Raw genomic sequence first — 12,879 nt, forward strand, 5'->3', positions numbered from 1 at the left:
GGGGGCCCCTGCAGTGCCCATGGCAACGGCATGGGCACTGCAGGGGCCCCCGTAAGAGGGCCCCAAAATGTATTTCACTGTCTGCCTTGCAGACAGTGAAATACGCGACGGGTGCAACAGCACCCGTCGCACCTTCCCACTCCGCCGGCTCTATTACGAGCCGGCATCCTCGTGGGAAGGGAGTTTTTCCCTGGGCTGGCGGGCGGTCTTTTGGAGACCGCCCGCCAGCCCAGGGAAAAACTCATAATACCCTCCGCGGTCTTCTGACCGCGGAGCGGTATTACGGAGGGCGGAATTCTGGCGGGCGGCCTCCGCCGCCCGCCGGAGTCATAATGAGGGCCATAGTGTTGAAATGTTGCCCAGTGGTGCCAAATCCAGCTGTGATCATGTTCCAGGTTCCATGTGATGCAGAGTGGTTCACAGTGGTTGATTTGTCACAAGCGTTCTTTTCTGTGCCTCTTCATGAGGACAGCCAATTTCTTTTCAGTTTCAAATTCCTGGATGAGGTTTACAATTGGTGTTGAATTCCTCAAGGGTTTTCGGAATCACCTTCCATATTCAATCAAATACTGAAGAAGGATTTGGAGGCATTGGAATTGCCTTTTCAATCGGTCTGATGACCTGTTGATCGCATCCAAAACGAGGGACGAGTACAAGTATGATTCGATTGCCTTACTGAACCATTTGGGAAAGAACAGACACAAAGTGTCCCCAAAGAAGCTGCAATATTGTCAGAAAGAGGTGAAATACTTAGGTCATCAAATTGAGAAAGGGTCGAGGAAGTTATCCAGGGAGAGGGTGACTGCCCTGTTGCAGATGAATCCTCCAACAACACAGAGAGATGTTAGGATGTTTCTGGGAATGGCGGGCTACTGTCGTCAGTGGATCCCGAATTTCTCAGTCACCTCCAAGCCATTGGTGAGACTGACGGTTAAGGATGGGCTGGATGTCATAGTACTGTCAGAGAAAGAAATTAAGGCATTCACTGAGTTAAGGGAGAGCATGTGCAGGGCTCCAGCTTTAGGTATGCCTGACTACACAAATCCTTTTGTTCTGTTTTGTCATGAACGTGATGCATGTTCTTTGTCTGTCCTGACACAGGTCCATGGTGGTGTAAACCGACCAGTAGCATATTTTTCAGCTACTTTTGACCCAGTTGCAGCAGCCTTTACCGGTTTGTCTGCGTGCAGTAGTAGCAGTTGGTCAAAGCCTCACACCATGTGAAGGCATAGTGATGGGACATCCTTTGACAGTCATGGTCCTTCACTCAGTGGAGATTTTGTTAACCCGTACCAAAACGCAGCACATGACAAATGCAAGACTGACAAAGTATGAAACGATCATATTGGCGTCACCAAATGTAACGTTGAAGAGATGTACAGTGTTGAACCCGGCAACTTTGCTTCCAAATGAAAGCACAGAAGTTGAAGATGTTGAAGATGTAGAACATGATTGGTTTTAGGTAACAGAAATGTGCACCAAACAAGGCCCGATATTAAAGATACCAAATTGGAAGAAAATGACAAAATTATCTCTGTCGATGGCTCATGCTTAAGAGACTCTGTAGGAGTGCTGAGGGCTGGATACGCTGTATGTACGATCTCTGGTATCCTTGAAACGTCTTGGCTAGAGAGAGTATATTCTGCTCAAGTGGCTGAATTGGTTGCTCTTACTAGAGCATGCCATGCTTCTGCCCAGCTGAGGGTGACTATCTACACTGATAGCAGATACGGATTTGGAATTGTCCATGACTTTGGCCAGCTATGGTCACAGAGGGGTTTCCTGACCTCTTCTGGTTCTCCAGTGAAAAATGGTGAAAGAATTAAGGAGTTGTTGCACACGATTCAGTTACCTCATGAAATTGCCATGATGAAATGCAGTGCAAATTTGAAATCACAAGACTTTGTTTCAATGGGAAATGGATACGCGGATCAAGTCACAAGATTGTGCGCATTGAACTGTATATCATTTAAGGATCAGTGGGAATTGTTACCTGAAACAGAAAATGAGACATGCACAGGTTATGCATTAAGGGTGATTGACACGTTAGAAGAATTGAGATTGTTGCAGGGACGTGCCAGCAAAGATGAGAATCATTCTTGGGTTAGGATGCAATGTGTACAAAGACCAGATGACTTGTGGGTCTCAGATGAGGGGAAAATGGTTTTGCCGAACGTCTCCTGTCACAATTTGCAAGGGTTTACCATGGTCAAGCATATATTTGGAGAGATGCCATGATCAGGTTGTTCAAAATTGACTGGTTTAACCCGAAGTTCAGTCAAGCTGCAGAAGTGATTTGTCACAGGTGCATCATCTATCAACAGATGAATGCGGGGAAAGGGACAGTGATGAATTTGAGCCGCATTGGGAGAGCAGGAGGTCCATTTAGCAGAATGCAATTGGATTTTATTGAGATGCCTGTGTGTGGAGGATTGAGATATGTGTTGGTGATTGTGTTTATCTTTAGTCACTGGATTGAAGCATACCCTACACGTAGGAATGACAGTCTGACAGTAGCGAAGCCACTGCTTAGGGAATTGATACCACGTTTCGGGTTTCCGATCTCTTTAGAAACAGATAGGGGAAGTCACTTCAACAACGAGGTGGTTAAGGTCTTGTGTACGGCATTGAACATTGAACAGAAGTTGCACTGTAGTTACCGTCCTGAAGCATCAGGACTAGTGGAGCAGATGAATGGTACCCTGAAGTCAAGAATGACAAAAATGTGTGCAGCCACGAATTTGAAATGGCCTGATGCGTTGCCCTTCGTGCTAATGTCAATGAGAAATATGCTCAACAAGAAAATAGGACTATCTCCTCGTGAAATAGTCATGGGCCGAGCTATGAGAATGCCCACAGTGCATGCAAATGCTCTTGTGAATATCACGGATGATATGGTGTTGGACTAAAGCAAGGGTCTGACTGACGTGGTCCGCTCTTTTCTCACCAGGGGGAAGCTACCACCCTGCCACTGATAAATGATCCAGGGCACAATCTGAAGGCTGGTGACTGGGTTGTCATCAAGAAACACGTAAGGAAGTCGTGTTTGGAGCCACGTTGGAAGGGGCCATTTCAAGTGATACTAATGACTACTACTGCTGTGAAGTGTGCGGGAATTCCGAACTGGATCCATGCCAGTCACACGAAAAGGGTGACGTGTCCAATTGATGAGGAAGATGAGTTGTTGAAAGTACCAACAACAGAGAAGGAAGTCTCAGGGCCGGAGAGTGATCGAAGGGGAACTGAGACAGAAGGAGAGCCCGTTGAGGACGGCTTGGTCACTCCAGTAAGAGACGAAGGAGTAGAAACCTAGAGGGGGGATGGTGAGCCTATTAAGGCACCAGGAGAGCCAAGTCAGAGGGAGGTTCTCCCAGAAGCAGACGAATGTGGAATTGAGCTAGAGCCCCTGACAGTCCCAGAAGGCGAAGGAGTTGAGACGGAAGAGAGTCAGAGTGTCCAGACACCTCCTGAGCAAATTGCAGGTCCATCAAGAGACAACACCATAGAGTCAGAGGAGGGCAACGGGTTGCCACAGGAAAGATCAAAGGCCATGGAGATGGTGAAAGGAGATAAGTGGCCGGAATTGCAAGTGAAGTAAGGGAAAGTGGTCATCGAAGATGCAATAGAGGAAGAGGTTGATACGACAAGGAGAGAAGATCTGGGTGAAGGAGAATTGCAAGGCAATAGCAAATTGAAAAGAAAGAGAGTAGCGAACAGAAGGTACGCAGGTCCTGAATGGACGTATGCAATGGCAGCCGAATGGCAGCAAGAGTTCTTGGGGTTTTGTTTTGATCGGGAAGTCCCAGGTCAGTACTTTGGCACCTGAGTTTGGCCAAAGAGACTGCATTAGCATGAAAATTTAGTTAAAGAAGAAAAGTGAGAAAAGAGACTGATAACTTACCGGATGTGACACTGTTAACCAGAATTGACTTTTTGAAAACGATTTTGACAAGCTGCTAACCTGAATTGACAAGGATCCTGGGAGTGAAACTGAAAGCTGTAAATAATTGCTGAAGAAAACTTTTGCTTGCTTTAACTTTGCGAAAAAAAAAAAAACGTTTTAACTATCCTCTGTTGGTTGCTATTTGAACTAATCATCTTTCACTTTCTGATTCTTTACAGATCATGGCTAACACTAAAGAGGATAATAGGGGAAGTAGGCGATGTAGATGTTTGGGGTTGGTTTGGGTGTCGTGTGTGTGATATTCATCATAGTTGTGATTGTGGGTATGCCATTGGTGGATAAGAGTGGAACTAACAATGCTACGATTTCTGAGACCGCCACTGCACTAACAGCTTGAGAGAGGTTTGAGCAGGATACAAAATATTTGCATTACGGGACTAACGCGAAAGGGGAATTATCAACTAATGTTTTCTATCGCTTGCTGAGTGAGTATGTTGACACTATGGATGGGAAAGATTGTTATGTGTGTACACCGATTCCTGTTTCAGTACAAGAGGGGGTTATCTATCATAGTCTACCTTTGACATATGGGATAAACTGTAGTCTGTTACTAACAAGATTCTATAACCAGGAAGAAATTCAATCTTTTTACTCCAATTACGACCTTGTGTTTTCTTATGTGCCTATCATAGAGGATTTGAGTAGTGTAGCTATATAATATAGCAGAAAGTTAGTTAAGGGATTCTTTGAGGCATCACTAACAATTAGTACATCTTATGCACACCCCAATAATTTGACATGTTTGCTTACACCTGTAGAAAAAAGATTTTTAGATCACACGGATGATAGAAGACGGGCATTGAAGGGAAAGTTGGAAAAAGGATTGCAGCAGCAAACGTTTGCTAGTAGTGAGACTTACAGAGTGGTTAGAGAACAGGGAAAGTTAGCTTGAGATGCATTACACGTAGGTAAGCTTTGCATATCTAGGCCAAAGTCGTATTATGACAATGTGTTTGTGGGAATGAGTGAATGTAAGCATGTGTTTTTGTTTCAGAGTAAGTGGACGTTCATGTTAAATGGACTGGATCCAGGGATCCCTGGGATGTATTATATATGTGGACTTAATGTTTATTACAGTCTTCCAAAGGGATGGTATGGGACATGTTATTTGGGGATAGTTTTCCAAAGAAATATCAACTAGAGGACTTGAAAAGGTTTCCGAAAGTGTCTGAATTACATCGTACTAGACAAAGGAGAGAGACTGCTGCTGGTGTAGTAGGAGACATATTTGGGGCGATAATTCCTTCAGTGGGAGTTATCTTAAACTCCATAAAGATTGGAAAGTTGTCTACTATTGTGAATAACATGCTGCCAAATTTCACAGGGGCTATACTCCTGATGGATACTGAACTTGCGCGGGGAGGGCTATGACTCTTCAAAACAGGCTTGCTTTAGACATTCTTTTAGCGAAAAATGGCGGAGTCTGTAAGATGCTTAATGAGCGCCATTATTGTGCTTACATACCTGACAATAGTAATGAGATTAGAAGTATGCTTACTAACTTGACTAGAGATAGTACAGATTTGAAGGAACTAAAAGAACCAGGTGTTTGTGAAAAGGTTGGGAAAGGACTTACTTCAGTGGGGAGTTGGTTTAGTAATATTTGGCATGGGATATTGGTGAAAATAATACAGGGACTATTAATTGTTACAGCTTGCTTATTTGGATTATGGCTGTCATGTAAAATAAGTCAAAAAATTAAATTGAAAGTGTCGAAAAATAATAAGAGGAGGGAAGAAAAACAAAGGGAAAAATAGTTCAGGGCAAAATCACAGGGGGAAAGATTGAGAGAGGAAATTGAAATGAAGAAATTCTAAAATGTAAAATGTAAGGGTAAATGTTTGTGTGATGACAAGTGTCATCAGAGGAGGGATTGTTGGAGTGTGACTTTTAAAATTAATATTAACATGAAAAGTTTGCAATATATTGTGTAATGAAGCTGTTTAGAAAATGTTTTAACGTAGAAAATAATGCACGTGTTTGAAACGTGCCCACGGGGAGTGGCCACCAATGTACACGAAGACTAATGAAACTAATTAATGATGAATTAATAATGCACTAATGTATGGATTTGTATTAACATATTATAATTAGAGTCATGTATTGGGGTTTTGCTAAATTAATCACGAGGCCTTAGTTAAGCGAAGGTCTGGGCCTAGCTGCCTGGTCTCATATTAAACTGTGTTTTTCTAATGTGCAATGTGCTGTTTTCATGAAGGACACGAAGCCGTACTTTTCCAGAAGCTAGAGATATGTGTGTAGCTCGACTTGCTCAAGGAGACATTCTTGCTGAATGCAACAGTGTAATTCGTAACAGGTACAAGGCTGTCTAGGCTAGGAGAAGAAAATGGGACTATTGACTGGAGCGTAAAGTGTAACTTTTCTTACCTGACATTCCTACCGATGAAGACGTCAACAGCGTGGGCCAATCAACTGCATGAGAACTGTGTTTTGTGGAAAATTCTAGTAAGGTGCGTGGAAAAGTATTGGACAGAGATAATGATGCACCAAAATTGATCCAATGGGGAATTAAGGGCTAGTTCGACAGTTTTAATATAACCGCATGACCCGAGGAGAAATCAGCCATTCTTCGCCATTCCTTGCTATTCTATCGAGACATTATTAGCTATACTTTGAGACTTTGCCGTCCTAATACTTTAAACCATCCTGTTTGTTCTTACCTGATACTTACTTCTCCTCCTTATGAGGGAAGAGCCCTATTCTTAGCTATGCCATACTGAGACTTTGCCCTGCCTTATCCTTGCTGATGCTGAATTGACTGATGTCCTGAGGACGAAGACTGACGCTGATTGCTGATTTGTTGGAGGGGTAACTATCGGATGAAAATTGTAATTGTCTGCTTGCCTTTTCTTTCTAGGTACCAACTGCTCTTTGATAGAGGCCATAGTTAGATGTTTTCCAAATTTGTGTTTGATAAATTGTTTTGCATGAAGCCCAACATGCCGATGCTAATTCGGGGTTAGTTAAGGTGTTCACTAAAGTTCGGACGTAAATAGACAAATGACTGAATTCTTGCTTTGTTGAATCACGCATCATTGTAACTTGCTAAACTGTTTCTTACTAATGACATGTTAATGCTGGATGTATATGCTCTATACTTTGATTAATTGTGTCTTAATTACAAGCTTTGAAGAGTTACTAATGAGATTGATTGCTAATGAGATTAACGGAGATGATAGTAGAATGTAACAAATGGGGAAATAAATATTCTAACTCTTAACTAAATTAGTGTGGTTATCCATGACTGAAAGGTCATGGTGTGTTTGCTTTATTGATTCTTATTAAATGTTATTGACTAGATCAATGATTAGCTATTGTGAACATTGATTGACTTAGTGTCATATTGATTGTGACGTCAAAAAGATATCTCGTTCTGGGAAGTCTCCGAACGTGGTCAAAAGGTTCATCGTCCTAGGCGTGTCTCCTTGTAAGTTTACTTATCAAGGTTCAGACGCGCTATCAACCCGTGCAGAGACTTCTTATCACTCACTGCCATCTTCTGCTTTAAATGCTCACTGACACATTGCCAGTGCTACTACTCAAATCATCTAAGTGAGACATTTGGTTGTTGGTTTGGTAGGGTGTGAGCCCTTATCAAGCAAAAGCCACAATCTTGTCAGGGTGAACATCTAAAGTCACTAAATTAACTTGTGCTTGAACTTTTGGTAACTTGGCACACAAGCAGTCAGGAGTACTCTAGAGGCAATGTGCAAAGTATTTGTGCAGCATTCCAAAAGCAATCAAATGAAAATACAACACAAGTAAAAAAATCCCAAACCTACTCAGAAATTAAACTAGCTTTTGACAAATGGTATGACACCAAAATGACAAAAATCCAATCAGTGAAACAGAGATATGCAATTACAACATCTTAAGGTATGTAGAGCTCCTAAAAGCACAAAACGTCACTCCCAGTTATCGGGTCGTGCTAGGCCGGGGGAAGTCACAAATTCAGGCCTCCCAGGACGGAGTGCAGGCGGAATACAGGGACCAGGCTAGCTTTGCTGAAAAAGTGTAGCACAAAAAGTTCCAGGTGTGGGGGAGGGGAAAAAGTGTAGCACAAAAAGTTCCAGTTGTGGGGGAGGAGGTCAAGAGGAAGCATCAGGAATGGTTGTCACTGTAGCACAAAGATTCTGTTGAGCATTGCGGGCAGTCCTTGCTGGAAATTTACACTGGCGATCACCAGAGGCTGCTGTTGCTGTAGCATGAAGTCCAGATTCTGCTTTGCTGGTCGTCACCATAATGCATAAAGTTGGGTTCACCAGAGCTTTGGATTGGTGGGTGGCATGGGCTGCAAGATCTTAATACAAACAGGCCAGTTTATGGTTGCTAAGAGCCCAAAAAGTCACAATTTCTCCTTTTACTTTACGGAGGACTTCAACTGATGGCACACCAAGGATCCAGGACTTGAGGGGCACCTATTGCGGATCAGGAACTCACTCCAGCAGAGGCCATCAGGGCTCAGTTAAGCCCAGATGCAGGTCCAAATAGCAGGTCAGCTGGCCAGATACAGGAAGGCCTCCGGAGCTAGGTATGTCCCTGTAATTCTAACAGGAGGTCTGTCAGCTGACCCTTTGAAGCTCTTCAACCTGGGATGAAGTGTGCCAGTCCACCCTTCCTTCTCAGGAAAGCAGGGCAGGCCCCAAGTAATATCAGCTGTCCTCTCCCCATACTAACTGGGGTAATCTCCTCCCCTAGCACTACACTGGCCACCAGTAGGGGGCTATGGCCTCTTGGGGCACTTGGAATCTCCCTTGGTGTGCTCGTAATGATAGCATTCATAGCAATTAGGGACAAACCGATCAGTGTTCTTGTCCACAACCGACGTTTCCTTTTGGTCAGATTGGCGAGGGGGTCCCTTTCTCCTGTGAGCTAATTTGGGGCCTTGAGAGAAATCCTTCTTATGTTTAGCTCTCAATCTCTCTCTCCTCTGGTGGGAACCCTGACCACTCTTTGGGGAATGCCTCCCAGATACCTTCTTGTGGACCCTTGTACTGAAGTCTGCCTCTCTAGAAAGCCCCCTGGTGTCAGAGAGTTTACTATTCACTAAGGCCCTCATTCTGACCCTGGCGGTCTTTGACCGCCAGGGCGGAGGACCGCGGGAGCACCGCCGACAGGCCGGCGGTGCTCCAATGGGGATTCCGACCGCGGCGGTAAAGCCGCGGTCGGACCGGCACCACTGGCGGGCTCCCGCCAGTGTACCGCCGCCCCATTGAATCCTCCACGGCGGCGCAGCTTGCTGCACCGCCGCGGGGATTCCGACCCCCCCTACCGCCATCCAGATCCCGGCGGTCCGACCGCTGGGATCCGGATGGCGGTAGGGGGGGTCGCGGGGCCCCTGGGGGCCCCTGCAGTGCCCATGCCACTGGCATGGGCATTGCAGGGGCCCCCGTAAGAGGGCCCCTACATGTATTTCACTGTCTGCTGCGCAGACAGTGAAATACGCGACGGGTGCAACTGCACCCGTCGCACAGCTTCCACTCCGCCGGCTCGATTCCGAGCCGGCTTCATCGTGGAAGCCTCTTTCCCGCTGGGCTGGCGGGCGGTCTGAAGGCGACCGCCCGCCAGCCCAGCGGGAAAGTCAGAATTACCGCCGCGGTCTTTCGACCGCGGAACGGTAATCTGACGGCGGGACTTTGGCGGGCGGCCTCCGCCGCCCGCCAAGGTCAGAATGAGGGCCTAAGTGTTGATGCAGCCCTGTAAAACAAAGATTGAACATGTGCTCCCTTGGAATCAAATTGTACAGCCCTTGATAATCACTCACATCACTGCCCTGCACTCAACAATCCAGTGCCTTGCAAAAGTGGTCCACACAAATCTACCCAGGACTGTTGGGGAAATGTCTGGTTGTCCCTAAACGTTTGCATGTACTTTTCTGGGGTGAGCCTATATTTCCTGGTGACAGTTCCTTCATGAGGGAATACTTCATTCTTCATCCCCAGGGCTAAAGAGGCATCCTTTCCTTTACTGGGAATGCGCCTCCAGAGACTGGCTCCCAATCCTCCTCAGGAACACTGTGCATTTCCAGAGCAATCTCATAGGTCTCAACCCACTTATCAATGTCATCTCTCACAACAACTTTAGGGACCAGATCTTTGGGGATGTGAACCTTCCTTTCTCCAGTTGAAACTGGCGTATTGCTGCCACCATTGCTGCTGGACTCTGATGTATGACTGGCTTTGAGCTGCCCTCCTTCATACTCATCTCAGGCTTCAGCAGTAATTTCCTGTCAGCCAAGGCCCTCTTAACCTCTTCTTTTTCAGAGCGGCTGAGGTAATCAAAGTTGAGCAGTTCCATCTCCATTGCAGATGAAAAAGAGGTTGAAAAACATAAATTTGGAAAAGGAGGAAAAATTAGCCATTTTTTTCTCACAATGGAAATCTTTATTGTTTAGTTAATTAAAACCAGAACAAAGTGACAAAAGTCAATAATATTCTATAAAACCATTTCTACTAGTTCATCTATCATAAAAGACATCTAAAATCAAATGTTAAATTGATTCAAAATGTCCTTAGGTCAAAACAGATAGTTCGTAATTATCTTACTTATTGTTTCACTTGTCTTCCAATTTGGAAAAAGAGACAATTAGCCAACATCAGAGCTGACTGAATCCACCATGAAATTAAACAAGCAATTCTTTTCCAGTTTGCATTGTTCCAATTTGCTTTTCACTTCAAATTCGCTTAATAGCTAAAGTTTGATCAATTTGCCTAAGTCCATCATAAAAGCTGTTCAAACAGTTCTTTTTGAATTAAAGTATCCCTGCTTGCTTTTCATGGCCTTGTCGTGTTTTCACAAGAATGTGGTCAGTTTGAAGTTTATTTGAGTGTCATCTGGACTGAGGCTTCTATTTATTGCTGACCTGCATGTGCTTACTCCTCTGTCTAAGAAGCTTTTTTTAAGTAATGTGAAATGGGCGTGCATTAGCATGGGGCAAACACAGATTAAGTGTATACAGTTTTTTCTGATCTGCATAGTCTGAATGTTTTTCGTCCCTTATATTTCCAGGATGGTAGTTCTGCTATTGCTGGGAACTGGCCAAAACGTAGTGCCATCAACTTTCGCTTGATGTGAATCGAAAATGTCTGGGTTAGTATGTAGCTGGTTACATCCTGTCAGAATTGTTAAGAACCATCCAAACACACGATTGGTTCCTGAAGGTTACCACCTGATTAAAGGCTGAAAAAGGCAAATTCTTATCCCAGAGTTTCACCGTACTCGTTTGTTTTAGCGACGTGTAGAGATATTTATGGTGGTTGGAAGAAAGATCATTATCCAAGGCAGACCAAAGAGCGTTGTTCAAATGAATTACCCTGGGTCTCTCTAATTTTATACCAAGATTTTATAGCAGCATATTTTCCTCCCACAAGTTGGAGTGTAAGACCAAATTCCAAGCAAACGTGTGCTGGAGAGACATTTTTGAGGAGACCAATGATTGTCTTGTACCTAGTAGTTTGCAAATTGTCCAGGAAAAAATGCATCCTTCCCGTACAGGGCGGCACTTGTGTATAATATTGTTGGAAGAAATTGGCAGGCATTATGGACAGCAAGGGCTTAAATGAGGGGCCTTCCAGCTTTTTACTGCAGGATACAAAATGCATAAATTAGCGCTTCTGCTTTCTTGGTCATGAAATATTTATGCTCCTTAAAATTTACCTTAATGTCCAGACACACTCCCAAATATTTGTAACTATTGACTTCATCTTAAAACATGTTTTCCAAGCGGATCTTGATCAGGTGTGCTGCTCCATTTGTGATCATCATTATTTTTGTTTTAGATGTATTTATTTCCAGCTTGTTTGCTTTGATATACTCATTCAATGGGAGACTGATCTTTGCATGCCAATTTTAGATAGGCTCAACAGTACAATGTCGTCTGTATATGCAAGGTGTGACAAGTTTAAGGGGCCCAAGCGTGGTGGGTGCGGGTTTAAGTCATCTAACCTTTTGGATAAATCAGCCATGAAAAGATTAAAAAGGTGAGGAGTTAGCACAAACCCCTGCTTCAGCCCCTTTTCTGCAGGAACCTTCCTTAATAGCCTTGAGACAATTAGAAACTAAAGATAATTTGAAAAGAGGTCCACTTTGGCGCCAACATTTTATCTGGGATTTTAATCACTGTATTGCACCGCTCAAACACAAGTTCAGATCTCCCCTCCACCCTGCTTGAGATGGTGCATGTAGTCACATCTAATCCCTCTATTTTGTGGATGTGTGGGAGGAATATACAAATGCCATTCACACTTAGGGGGTCATTATGAGTTTGGCGGGCGGAAAAGGCCGTCTGCCAAGGTTGCTGCCAGTGCAGCCGCCTTCCTGTGGGCCCCATTAGAAGTTCCCACTGGGTCAGTGGGCGGAAACCTTTCCACCTGCTGGCCCAGTGAGATACAGCCCACAACATTGACGCCAGCTCATAATTCAGCCAGTGGCAATGCTGCGGTGCATATGGTGCACCAGCACCTGTTGCGCTGTTCATTGTCTGAAAAGCGCAACAGGGCTGGCCATGGGGGCTCCTGCAATGCCCATGCCAAGTGCATGGGCAGTGCGGTTGCCCCCATTGGGTCCCCTGCACCCCGTCCCCGACAGCCTTTACATGGCAGTGTTACCGCCTTGTAAAAGCTGACAGAGAGCGGGGTCATAATCCCCAGTGCGGAGATGCTTGCATTGCTGCCCTGGAGGACTCAGACTGCCAGCACCACCAGTCCCTCCTGTGGAGGGAAACTGGCAGTTCCACCGTGGTGCAACAGCCACGGTCATAATATGGCAGTCAGACCGCCACCGCAACCCTGGCAGTCTTAATGCGGCCCTTAGTCAAGTGACCAAATAACAGGATGCAGTCACCAAATAATTTGGGCTGGAAAATGCCAACTTTTTAAATGTGGCATTCTTGAAAT

The sequence above is a fragment of the Pleurodeles waltl genome, chromosome 5, assembly GCF_031143425.1.
Source record: "Pleurodeles waltl isolate 20211129_DDA chromosome 5, aPleWal1.hap1.20221129, whole genome shotgun sequence".
NCBI lineage: Eukaryota > Metazoa > Chordata > Amphibia > Caudata > Salamandridae > Pleurodeles > Pleurodeles waltl.